The following is a 12,964-nucleotide window of genomic DNA, read 5'->3' as shown; positions in this document are numbered from 1 at the left end:
ACAAAATCAGAACTATAATGCACTGGTTAATCTTGGTTTATGCAGTTTCTTAGGAGTAATCAGTAGAAGAAACAACATAAACTCTAATCTGCCAGTGCCAGCTTGACTTAACTTATATGCAAGAACATAATATATGTTTGTCACAATGTCACTTTTCTATTTGCATATACCATGCTACCATGCCTAAGACATGTTATAAATTAGAATTTTTTAAATATTGAAATAAGAAACACAACCATCATCAAAAGTACCATAGATAGTACATTTTACCCCTGCCTGGTGTTTCAGTCTTCCATGTAGCACTAGTAAGACTGATTCTGGAGATTACTGAACAAATGGGTTTCAGTGACCTTTACCTATGGTGAAACATTTATTACTGCACTAAACATACTGTGCAGAAGCATTACTTTCTAACAAGACTTACAGTGTCCATGACCTTTGACATTTAGATCCAAAAGTTGATAGGTTTCTTTCTTACCCTAGATGCAAGCAATCCAAATGGTTTAATCAAGGAACTTACTCTAAAACAAAAGGTTTTGTGCAAAAGATTTTTCTTAAGTGTCACAATGATCACGATCTTTGATCTTTGACCTCTTATTTACCTTAATTGCAAACTCTCCATTTTTGGGGGTCAAAGTATGTATCTAGAACTTAAATTACTATGCAAAAATCATTGTCTTCTTTCAGTCACAGTGGCCATGACCTTTGACCTTTTGACCCAAAGTCAATAGACTTTTTCCTGACCCCAAGTGCAAGCCATCCAAGGAGTTTGGTTAGGTTCTGTGATGTTGATTAATGTTATTGTTTATGCCTTTTGGCCCCTGAAATCAATTGGCTTTTTCCTTAGCATAGATGCAACCTGTTTAAAACTTCGGTAATGGTAGATGGTGGAGAAATTGAATTATTATGCAGAAATGAAAATGGAAGTAATAATATGACAAGTTCTCTTTATGGTGGGGATGTGAAAATCACTGCTTTATAAAATGTTTTCACATTTCATCCTACACTGCTTAACATAAATGCTTTACAACCTTGGAATTTCTAAACACTGGAATTCGCTCATACCAATCACGGCATGGTGGTGGCATGGGATATCCATTTACTAGTAGGCCCAGAAAACTTAAACAACCTTTCAACAAACAAGCCATGCAAATGTGATCAGTTATTTGAAAATCTGGATTAACCGAATGAGGATAAGTTGTGAAGGAGCAGTACTTGGAATGATGAATACAAATTTGCATGAGATCTTGCCCATAATTTCAGTAAAATCACACTATTCTGACCAAACATTTCAGTGAAATTTCATGAAATTTTGCTGAAATATTAGTTCAGTCACATTTTCACTAGGGACTTGCTTATTATGATACATGTACATGTAGATCTACACAAAATTACATGCATATTGCAACATATTCCATATGTAAGATGTTGGTACAAAACTAACAACCTGATGTTCCCTGATGATACAGAAATAAATGAGGCAATAACAGAATGAGTCAATTATGCAAGAAAGATAGCTAAAGAGCATCTGCAGAAAGAATAATGCAAATGAACTTTTTATCTTATGTGCTGAGTCATTATGTTTAATACATATCCATAATTAAGATTTCTGTAGTTCAGTTTTCATTTATACATTTTTTAAAATAAATACTGTATTGATTTTTGTGATGTCAAATCTTGACAATTTCTTTTGAGGGTGAATATAGGTGAATTAGTTAACTTACATTATTATGTTGGCATTGTCCAAAATATTTCCAGGTTTACTATAAATCCATTATGCCAGCTACAGAAACCTCTGCCTTCACAAATAACCTGTGTCTGCAAGAAAATCTCATGACAAAGAATCCATATCTACATGGAATCTGTGTTCACACAGAATCCATGTCCAAACAGAAACCGTGTCATTATTCTTTGCAGATAAAAAGACATGGGTTTTAAATATTTCAGTTAATAACCCACCTCCAAGCTGTGCGGATTTCTTATTTCTGTATGGATATTTCAAAGACTGAAATATAAAAATGGGATTTAAAACACATGGCTTTTAATAACCAGAATCCATGGCAAATTCATGCCTTAGCCAGCTGGTTTATTTCGTATGGGGAGACAGCCTGTTTTCTTTCGATAATAAAGATCGCCCTTTTTCTGTTTCCAAATCAAAATATTAATTTCGTAAATCATACCCAGTAAATGATTAACCCTCTGCTATATACATAAATTAAATTAATGCTCCTATTTTGAAACAAAAATGGATGGAAAGATTTAAATTTTCATCCTGTCAATCACTTCTGTATATAGACTTTTCAGAGTGAGTAATTATTTATATAACTCAATACTGAGATATATCATGATTACCATGACGACAATCATCATCTCTTATTGAAGAACTTTCAATGGAATTTGCCAGCAGGCATAGTCTATTTTACCTGAATCATTAATATTTTTTAAGACTGTTGAATGCAATGACATTCATATAGGGATTAAAAAACTGCTCTAGTGTCTCATACAAGTCGATTGCTTGAGTACAGATGATATTACGTAACATTATAAAACCAGCTAGAACTGACCAAATCAAGTACCAACTGAAACAATAATCATTACAGACAAGTCAAGTTTCCAAGAACCCAGCTTTGCTTTTTTTTTGGATCATTAATAGTTAACAAGACAATCAATTTTTCACACGAATCCTATTTTCTCTAGACTGCATATTTGAAAATACACATGATTCTGCTATCTTTCTTAATATTTCAGACTTTGTATTGTATTTTTACACAGAAAATAAAATGGAACTTGCGAACAAATTGTCCAAAAAGACTATTCACAATATCCTAACAGAACAACCACAATACCTGCCCAATAAAACATCCATAATACCTGAAACAGACCATCCACAATACCTCATACAGACCATCCACAATACCTCTAACAGACTGGGGGCCTCGAGTGGCCGAGTGGTCTAAAGCATTCACCGTTCCGGATCACTGCCATGGGTTTGAGTCTCAGGCTTGGCTAACGTTGGTATGTGAGAAAGCTTGCCAGTAGCTTCTCATGGGTCGGTGGTTCTTCCTGGGGTTTTCCAGGGTTCTTCCTCCACCAGTTATACTGGCTGCCATGTATAATCTATCTTGTGCTGAAAAATGGTGTTAAACCCTACAACAACAAAAACAACAACAACTCTAACAGACCATCCACAATATCTCTAACAGACCACCCACAATATCTGTAAAAGACCATCCACAATACCCCTAACAGACCATCCACAATACTCCTAAAAGACCATACACAATACCTCTAACAGACCATCCACAATATCCCTAACAGACCACCCACAATACCCTAACAGACATCCACAATACCCCTAATATACCATCCACAATACCTTTATCAGACCATCCACAATAACCCTAATAGACTACCCACAATACCCAGATAGCCATGATACCCTACATAAACCATCCATAATATACCTAACAAACCATCTAGAATATCCTAAATATACCATTAATAATATCCCTATCGGTAACTGACCATTCACAATATCCTAAACAAACTATCCATAATACCCCTAACTGACTATCCACAATAGCCTAAACACATTATCCATAATACCCCCAAGTGACCATCCACAATATCCTCAACAGACTATCCATAATACCCCAGGCCCACTATCCACAATATTCTAAACAGACTATCCATAATACCTCTTCTAATACCCCATCCAAGATATCTCTGGGAAACCATCCACAATATCCCAAACAGACCATACACAGTATCCCTAATAAAAGTCCGTAAAGGGACTGATACTCTGCTGGTTGAAAAGAATTTCCAGGAATTCAAGATAAGACTTCTTTTTAACTGCAGTGTCTTGAAACCATCTTTGAAATTCTTCAGTAATAACAAGATTTTCAAATTAGCTGCTGCTGTGGACATATTGGATGTCAACTAGGTATCATCATAAGAAAGAAGTCTTCTGGTGGAAACCTCATGTTGATATGACTTTCCATTCTGGAGAAGCAACGATAACAAGATTTTCAAGATGGATGCGTACCAATATGACCATCCATCAAGGTGAAGAAGTGATAACAAGATTTTCAAGATGGCCATTGTGACAGTTATACTAAAAATCAGGTTAGCACCATTTTCATTAGATATCACACAAAGTTTTTCAGTGACAAACCCATGCCGACATAACCATCCATTCAGGAAAATGGTAATAAAAGCCTTTTCAAGCAGGCCACTTCGGCTGGCATACTGAACCAACATGACCAAGCAGACATCATAAGAATTTGTTTAGAGAAAACCCCATGTTAATATGACCAATCATTTAGGAAGAGTAGTGATAACAATATTTTCAAGAGGTATCAGTCTGACACCATTTTAAATTTTTAAGATGGCTAGTGTGGTGGCAATATTAGACATCAGATTGGAACCATTTTCACTGAGTACCAACAAGACTTAACTATACTTCATAAGATGTCTTTTAATGAAAATCTATGTTGATGTGGCCATCCATTCAGGAGAAGAAGCAATAAAAAGATTTTCAAGATGGCCACCACAGTGGATATCAGATTAAAACCATTGTCACTTAGGACTGACTAGTCACCTTAAGAAGTCTTTTAGTGAAGCCACATGTGAATATGAAGGAGTATCAGATCAGCCTATTTTGATTTAGAACCAACTACCTATCGTAAGTCTTTTAGTGAAAACCCCATGTATACATGAACATCAATTCAAGAGGAGCAGTGATAACAAAAAATATTCAAGATGGCCATTGTGGTAGCCATACTGGCTGTCCAAGTAGCATCATTTTCATTTAGAACCAATTCGATCAAAGGACAGGGTCTCAAACTCAATGTACCCTGGGGGTTGCATGAGGGTATTTTCGATGGCCCTAGGGCCGTACCACCTTTGTCATCTCTCATGACACCTTGTGATGCCAATCATTTTGCGGTCACATACTGCTTGGTGGGCTGCATGTTGCCTGTGGGCCACGTGTTTGAGACCCCTGCCATAGGATGAATGTGTATGTAAAGCTTCATGGTAATCCTGCAAGTAGCCTAGGAGGAGTAGCAATAACAAATGTGCTAACAATTGGACAGATGGATGGAAGGATGATGGGCAAAGAAAACAAACTATACCACAATAAACCATCCATAATATCCTAAATAGACCATTTATAACATCCCCAACAAACCATGCAAAATATCCTAAATAGACCATCGACAATACCTTAAATTGATCATCCAAAGATGCTACAAAGACAATCCATAATACCTTAAACTGACCATAAACCTTATCATAAACAGACCATCAACAATAATGATAATAGACCATTCTCAATATTCATAATAGACCACCCACAATATCCTAAGTAGACCATCCATAATATCCGTCAGACCAACTACAATATCCATAACAGACCATCCACAATATTCTGAACAGACCATCCACAATATTCACAAGACCATTCACAATATTCACAACAGACCATCCACAATATCCATAACAGACCAGCCACAATATCCATAACAGACCATCCACAATATCCATAACAGACCATCCACAATATTCACAACAGACCATTCACAATATTCACAAGAGACCATCCACAATATTCACAATAGACCATCCACAATATTCACAACAGACCATTCACAATATTCACAACAGACCATCCACAATATCCGTAACAGACCATCCACAATATCCATAACAGACCATTCACAATATCCTTAGTAGACCATCCACAATATCCTAAATAGACCATTTGTAATATCCTAAAAAAAACAATTTGCAATTTCCTAAACAGAAAATTCACAATATCCTGCATAGATCCTTGACAGTATCCTGAATCTCTGTAAGTATCATCTCCGTAACAAACATTGAATACATTTCCGTTATATGTTCAGAAATAATGATGACAATTTTATAGACTGTATGTACTTCCATGCAGATGGGCATGCACAAGATGAGTATGTATCGCTTCTTTCTGAAGTGGTATACAACAATCTCTTATAATACACACAGTATTTGCTTGTGTGTTTGTTGTTACTGTTTTGTTACTGGCATTGTTGTTGTGATTGATGATGTTGAAACTTACTTGACAATACTGAAACTATGATTCCCAGTGAGTAATTTCCAGTATGAAGCTAAACTCCAGGTTGATGACAAGAACCAATCTAACTGTAAAAACAATACAAGTTCAGGCTGACAAAATTTGAGCCAGGGTCACATTAGTTTAGTCATCCAATTTCAGCATCAAAGCAGCTGTTCTGGGTTTATTATGTGATGAAAATATCATCATGCAATTAGAACCATTGTTTGATGGCACCAATCCAATTAAGCCTTACTTTCTGTCTGAATTAGCAATACTGAAACATTTCTATGTGAGACCATATGGTTTGTACCTGCTAGGTTGTCATACAGTTAACTATCATAATCATTACTCACCGAGTGTTCCAGTGTATTTATGTTAGGGAGAAAATTAATATTTGTAGTTTATGTTAGAATATTCTTAACAAATAAAACAAACAAAATTCTAACAATACATGCAACTAATAAAAGCTTTAAACCAAGATGTTGTAATACTAGCATTACAATGTAGAAATGCAGTGCCAATATACATGTAGAGTTCTGCCCTATAATAAAGAAGCTGCAAGCCCAGTGGGTAGATGTATGATGAGACAAACACTGCAGGTTTATGCCATTTTGGCAATCATAATTCCAGAGATTCATTCTAATTGAGCTTAGGCACTAAATCTATCTGATAATAAGCCCCATACCTGATGACAAGTCCAACCTGCACGTTTATTAAAGATACATTTATCCATTTATATATGCATCAAATACTTTGGGAAAATTTTTATTAGGCTGACCCAATGGACTTATCTTAGAGAAATACTGTGTGCAGCTATTGGAGAAACACTTGTCCAGTAAATCGGATACACAGATCCGTAAAACGTCTTCATAATTTTACTGATGCCTGGAGATACACTTGTCTAGTAAATCAGATACATGGATCCTTAAAATGTCTTCATAATTTTACTGATGCCTGGAGATATACTTGTCTAGTAAATCAGATACATGGATCCTTCAAATGACTTCATAATTTTACTGATGCCTACTAAATATTTGCACTATACCACATAACTGGAAAACATTTATCACTCCACTTCGCCATCAGTAAGGTTTCCTACAGCAGCAAAAACAAAAAACTTAAATCAAATTAAGAAGTTGTGTTCATTTTTTTAAAGTCTTCAAATAGATTTATGTTTATAACGCAGTCCAAACAAATCCAACAAAATTGAATAACTTGAAACATTGTTATCACAACAGGAAAATCTAATCATGCAACATATTTATTAAACTTCTAGACTTAACTGCATACTCAGACTAAAATTTTCCTATTTTCGGATTCCAGCATACTTGTTTATTTTCATAAAATTACTGTACATATTTAACAAGATTCTTCAACTGAATAAATCATGACTTTCAAGCCTCTTGTATGTGTACCAATTCTTTCATTATATTAAAAACTGTCCGCACACTCAAGTTGATGAGTGTTTTAAATATACGGCACCAGGCCAGCTACATATAAATACAAAGATGTATATACAAATTTTATTTGTCTACCTAAAGTAGTTTGCTAAATTGTGTTCAGAAGGTTTTCATCCCCAAAATTGTCCAATTCCAAAAAGATTAAAAATATGTCAAGATAAACTTGAAATATCTCTGTAATGGCTCAAAAAGCTAATACAAATACATGCATGCCTACTGAATTTCATTTAACAAAAATGGCTTTTGTTCAATCGTGTTTAAAGAAGCTTAATGCTGAAAAAGTCATGTTCCAAAACGATTTTTAAAAAAGTAAAGACAAAAGGAGAAATTAATGGTCTTAAAATATAATGAGGTCATCTAAATATGTGTACCAAATACTATTTTGGTTTTTGCTCAATCATGCTAAGAAATTTAAGTGAATATTTTTCAGATATGTAAAGAAAAGAAAATTTGCTGTGAAAGCTTTAAAATGTATTCAGGTCATCTTTCTATGCAAATATGTCTGCCAAATTTCATTAATCTACCACACGTAGATTTTGTTCAGTTATGCCTATAAAGTGTATAAATGTCACGCCTGTGTGTTTAATAATTCTGGTGCTATTGCCAAAAAACAAATTTGGGATGTGTTAGAGCAGTCAAGCAATATACACCTTTTGCCATTGCACTGGGTCCATGACACAACTACAGTAGCATACCGTATACAATACAGCATTAGACTTGTTATCCAAGCACTTGTATAGGTCAGCCAGAGTTACCAGGATCTGTGCATCCTTGGAAAGGGCACTTAGCTCTCATTTACTCAACATGATAAAGCCAATAATGTGTTAAAAACAAAAAGTCACATTTAACCAAGATCTTGATGGCATAAGCCTGCTTATCAAGTCTGATCAAAATCCTTTAAAAATACCGTCTCCAGAGTAGAAAAAAAGCAGTCAAGCAGATGCAAGATCATCCCCAAAATAGGTCTCACTCATAATAATAATCATCCAACATTACCAAGTTTGATAAAAACTGGATCTGAAATACAGAATCCAAAGTCAGATAAGAAGTTTCACTAATCATATGCAAGACTGTATCATTAATATATATAAAAGAATAGATCATACTCAAAAAATAAAACACATGATATATCTTTACTTTATAAACCTATTAACCAGGTCTGAAAAAATATGATTACCAGTAGCAATAGAGTTTATAAAGTGTTGACAAGTTCAGCCAATCTGGTGCAAAATCACATGATTAATATGGATGGATCTTGCTCGTAATTGTACTCAACCAAGATCTTGATCATTTAAGACTTTTACAACTTACGATCAAAACTGAATCAGAAATACACTCTAGAAAGTGGTAAGATGCTTGGTCATTCAGGTGCAAAAGTCACATCAATATTATGCATATATATCATTCATATTCAAACTCTTCAGAGATACTGATGACATAAACCTACATTCCATGTTTGATCAAAATCAGATTAAACATATGGCCTCCAGAGTGGTAATAAGCTCATGTAGATTGACGGATGATGAACATATCCCTATACCTTAAGCTGATGAAGCCTTACAGATGTGATTTCAAGATTCATGGCAAAAATTTATTTAGCCAGACCTTAATAAATATTATTTTTCTATAGCTTTTGTTCTTAATGTCCATATATAAATTAAAAAATATGGATAGTACATGTATTACAAGATGTATTTCCAATCTGAAACACTCAAACACATATTAGTGTAATCCATAATCTAGCCCAAGATATGAGATATCAGAAACAACCATAATACAGTCATTTGTCATATCATGTATACATCTAATACCAAACCTTTCTTGGCAGACAGGACACTTAGAATGTTCATTTATCTAATGCATGGCTCTCTTGGCATACAGGACACTCAGAATGTTCATTTATCTAATGTCTGGCTGTCTTGACATACAGGACACTTAGATTGTTCATTTATCTAATGTCTGGCTGTCTTGACATACAGGACACTCAGAATGTTCATTTATCTAATGTCTGGCTGTCTTGACATACAGGACACTTAGATTGTTCATTTATCTAATGTCTGGCTGTCTTGACATACAGGACACTTAGATTGTTCATTTATCTAATGTCTGGCTTGGTCTAAATTATGATGAATCTGTTTAATCTTGGTAAATATTGCCATATATACTCACTTATAGCACAAGCCCAACAGAAAACTGCATAGACCCAGATCTGCCATTGCATAATGCTCAGGCAGATCTGGATATGTGCAGTTTGCTGGAGTAATCAGAAGAACAAACAACATAGACCATGATATGCAGGTTCATTATGCTATGGCAGATCAGGATTTTTTTCTGTAATGTGACTTGACTTATGAGTATATCTGGTATTTAAAACAGAAAACTTTTTAACCAGTGCTGCATGATATCCTGCATCTGTAATACCTCCACATCTACATACAGTATAATATCATTTCCTAATAATAAAGGCTGGTCCTCTTATAATGGTTACGGATCACAATAAAATGGTCAAATTTTCGGATATTATTGACTTCACTTTAATCTTGGTTTATGATAACCAATTATACATGATTTCACATACGTTTTTTTTTTTTAATCAAGGAACAGTCTTGTTGGAACATACCTTAGCACAAGACTCCCTCACTGTATATTGTTGTTGTTACTGGGTTTAACACCATTTTTCAGCACAAGATAGGCTATACATGGTGGCCAGTATTAATGATGGAGGAAGAACCAGGGAAAACCCCTGAAAGAACCACCAACCCACGAGAAGCTACCGGCAAGCTTTCTCACATATCTACATTGGCCAAGCCCGAGACTCGAACCTACGCAGACAGAGGTGAGATGGCAGTGATCAGTGACGTAGAGCACTTTAGACCACTTGGCCACTCGGCCCCCCACACTCACTGTATATACTCACATGTAAGTTGGACCCAACTGCAAACTGCATAGATCCAGATCTGCTGTTGCATAATGTGCTGACAAATCTTGGTCTATGCAGTTTCTTTTGAGTAATCACTAGAACAAACATATGTACCATTATCTGCCAGCAGATTATGGGATGGAAGATCAGGGTCTATGTTGTTTGCAGTTGGACACATGTTATAATCAAGTATATATGGTATTCACTTATATGGGTCACTTTTATGGATTCCATGAAGAGCATTATAATGAGTGAGCAATGTGGTATGTTCAACTTTCCTAAATAAAATAAAAAAAGACAGTATTACTTTAAATTGAAACTGATTCCAATTTTGGAACTTTAAAATATACTCTTCCCAAATCCAAAATTTATTCAGTAGTTAGAAAAATTCCCAATCGTCTCTTTCAATATAACTTGTCAGTGCTATCATACAATGACAACTAAAATATAATAAAAGTATGAATGATGATGCTTTGCTGATTTTTGGGAGTTGAATTTCCTCCCTTGAAGACACCTGAAAATGGACTTGTATAGCTTTTTAAAAGAATCTCTCGCTCATGTTAGCTTTCTGTATTTCATACAAGTAATTAGTAAAAACACCGCAAATAACACTTTCACAAGCAAAATAGTGTGTATATGTGTGTGATTTGCATTTATATGGTAGCTTTAAAAATTTTATTAGTCATATCGCTATGATGCTTGTAGTGTGGCAGTTTATAGTTATGTCTGGCATTGAGGCACCATGCTACATGTCTGCATCATGATGTCCCACCCAGTCACATTATTCTGATATCAGGCTGACCAGTCCTAACACTAACCTCTTAATGCTGAGTGACCTCCTGCATCTGAGGTGGACACTCTAACCACTTAGGTCACTGGAGCAGTATCATAGTATTTTGTCATTGTTTCTCAAGGTTTAAGGCTACTTTGAATCTAATTATTCAATTCATTTATGGCAGTTTTATGTTGCAAATGTGCTGATAATGTAATATTCTACACAAAAAAGCACACAATTATAAAGGACTGGATATGATCTAAAAATACTCATAAATTCCATGTCCACCTGATAAAACACAAATGTGTTACAGCAGAAGTCTTCTACACACAAGCATTTCAGACCTTTTTTCAAAATAAAACAATATAGCATTCCTTCATAATGCTATCCAATAAGAGCTATAAAGTATTCCATCTTATAGTGAGACTGCTGTTATGCATATTTAATTTGCTTTGTTTGTTAGTTTATTTTATTTTATTACATGCTATTGTAATACAACACTGTACGTTGGACTTGACCTTGTCCAAAACTGAGTTCATTTCTGCTTGACCCAAATTGACTTTGTTATTTTATTCATTGTAAACAACTAATACATAGCTAAATTATTCTCTATGTGTATGGGTTTAATATCAGGATTATTATTACTTTAGAACTAGATATGTTTATTTTGGTCATGGTTTAGATTTTGTAAACATCAGGATCATTCTAGATCAGTGCTGTCCAACCTTTTTGACACCATGGGCCACTGAAAAATGTTTTTCTTGAAGCCGAGGGCTGCAGCAGAAAAATGAAAAGCAATGACTATATCGCTGCTCGAGCTCTGGCGGGCCATTTAAAATCAGCCCGTGGGACAGCACTGTTCTAGATGATTATTTTTCATTATGTAATGTTTTGTTTTAGAAAATGTTAATTATGATTTGAAGTACTGAACTATATATATTGTTACTGAGAGGATTTTAGCTGAGAGGATTTTATCATTCGTGCTTTAACATCTAGTACTTTCAAGTCGTATTATGTTGTGTCCAGTTGGGATAAATTTTATTTCTTCAAATTACTGAATTCAAGTGATTATTTTCTCTGGAAATACAACAAAGGTGCTCTGACAAAATTACTGCCTAGAAACATTCACTGGAATTTATAATGGATTTTCAAACCTGGAATTATGTTTCTGTGATTCAACAAAAGACTGTTGGTACATCAACACACTAGGAGCTATAACAGACACATCGTCGCCGTCAGTTTTTTTAATTTAGTCTGGACTTGCACAGAGTTTTATTCAGGACTTTAAATTATTAGGACTTGTGTCTATAATTCTTGGATTATTTTGGGACTTAATTCGCAGTAACATAAGTTCTTTTTTCTCATTTTCACTTTGTATTCTAGAGGAATAAATTATTTGTTAAATTTTACAAAGCTTGTTGTCTTTTACTCTTTCCTGTTACTTATTTTAAGAGCATAGACTCAAAACACTGCCTTAAAATAAAGTACATTATACATGTACATATAATTTTAATACTATATATCCACCTTGAGAAAAAGAACTTTTGTTATAATGAAAGGCCCTGAAGTGAGAGAGTGATGTATTCCAAGAAATTAATAAATTTACATCATAAAAATTAAGCATATAAAACAAAAAATCATAACAAGATGAGTACTTTACTTTTGGTTGAACATATGAATTGTCCTCAAGTATTTCATGTACTAGATAGCCAAGA

At 34.6% G+C, this 12,964-nt stretch overlaps 1 protein-coding gene across 15 annotated transcripts in view; it reads right to left on the bottom strand.

The window, feature by feature from the left end:
- LOC149806554 (guanine nucleotide-binding protein subunit gamma-1-like) overlaps nt 1–12,964 on the bottom strand; it is a 135,959-nt gene that overhangs the window by 51,215 nt on the left and 71,780 nt on the right. The window contains exon 1 of one of the 15 annotated variants that reach the window (XM_089954461.1): nt 6,098–6,236. The exons of 13 other annotated variants lie outside the window; for them this stretch is intronic. The gene's annotated coding sequence lies outside the window, so the exon portion shown is untranslated. Of the gene's footprint in view, nt 1–1,959; nt 1,980–6,097; nt 6,237–12,964 lie in introns of those variants that run through there. One more of the 15 variants, XM_089954499.1, reaches the window with a different exon arrangement.

Source organism: Sinohyriopsis cumingii, chromosome 1, assembly GCF_028554795.1.
Source record: "Sinohyriopsis cumingii isolate HCF-2022 chromosome 1, ASM2855479v2, whole genome shotgun sequence".
Classification (NCBI taxonomy): Eukaryota; Metazoa; Mollusca; class Bivalvia; order Unionida; family Unionidae; genus Sinohyriopsis; species Sinohyriopsis cumingii.
The sequence above is the reverse complement of the archived record's forward strand: the minus strand, read 5'-3'. Positions and strand labels throughout refer to the sequence as shown.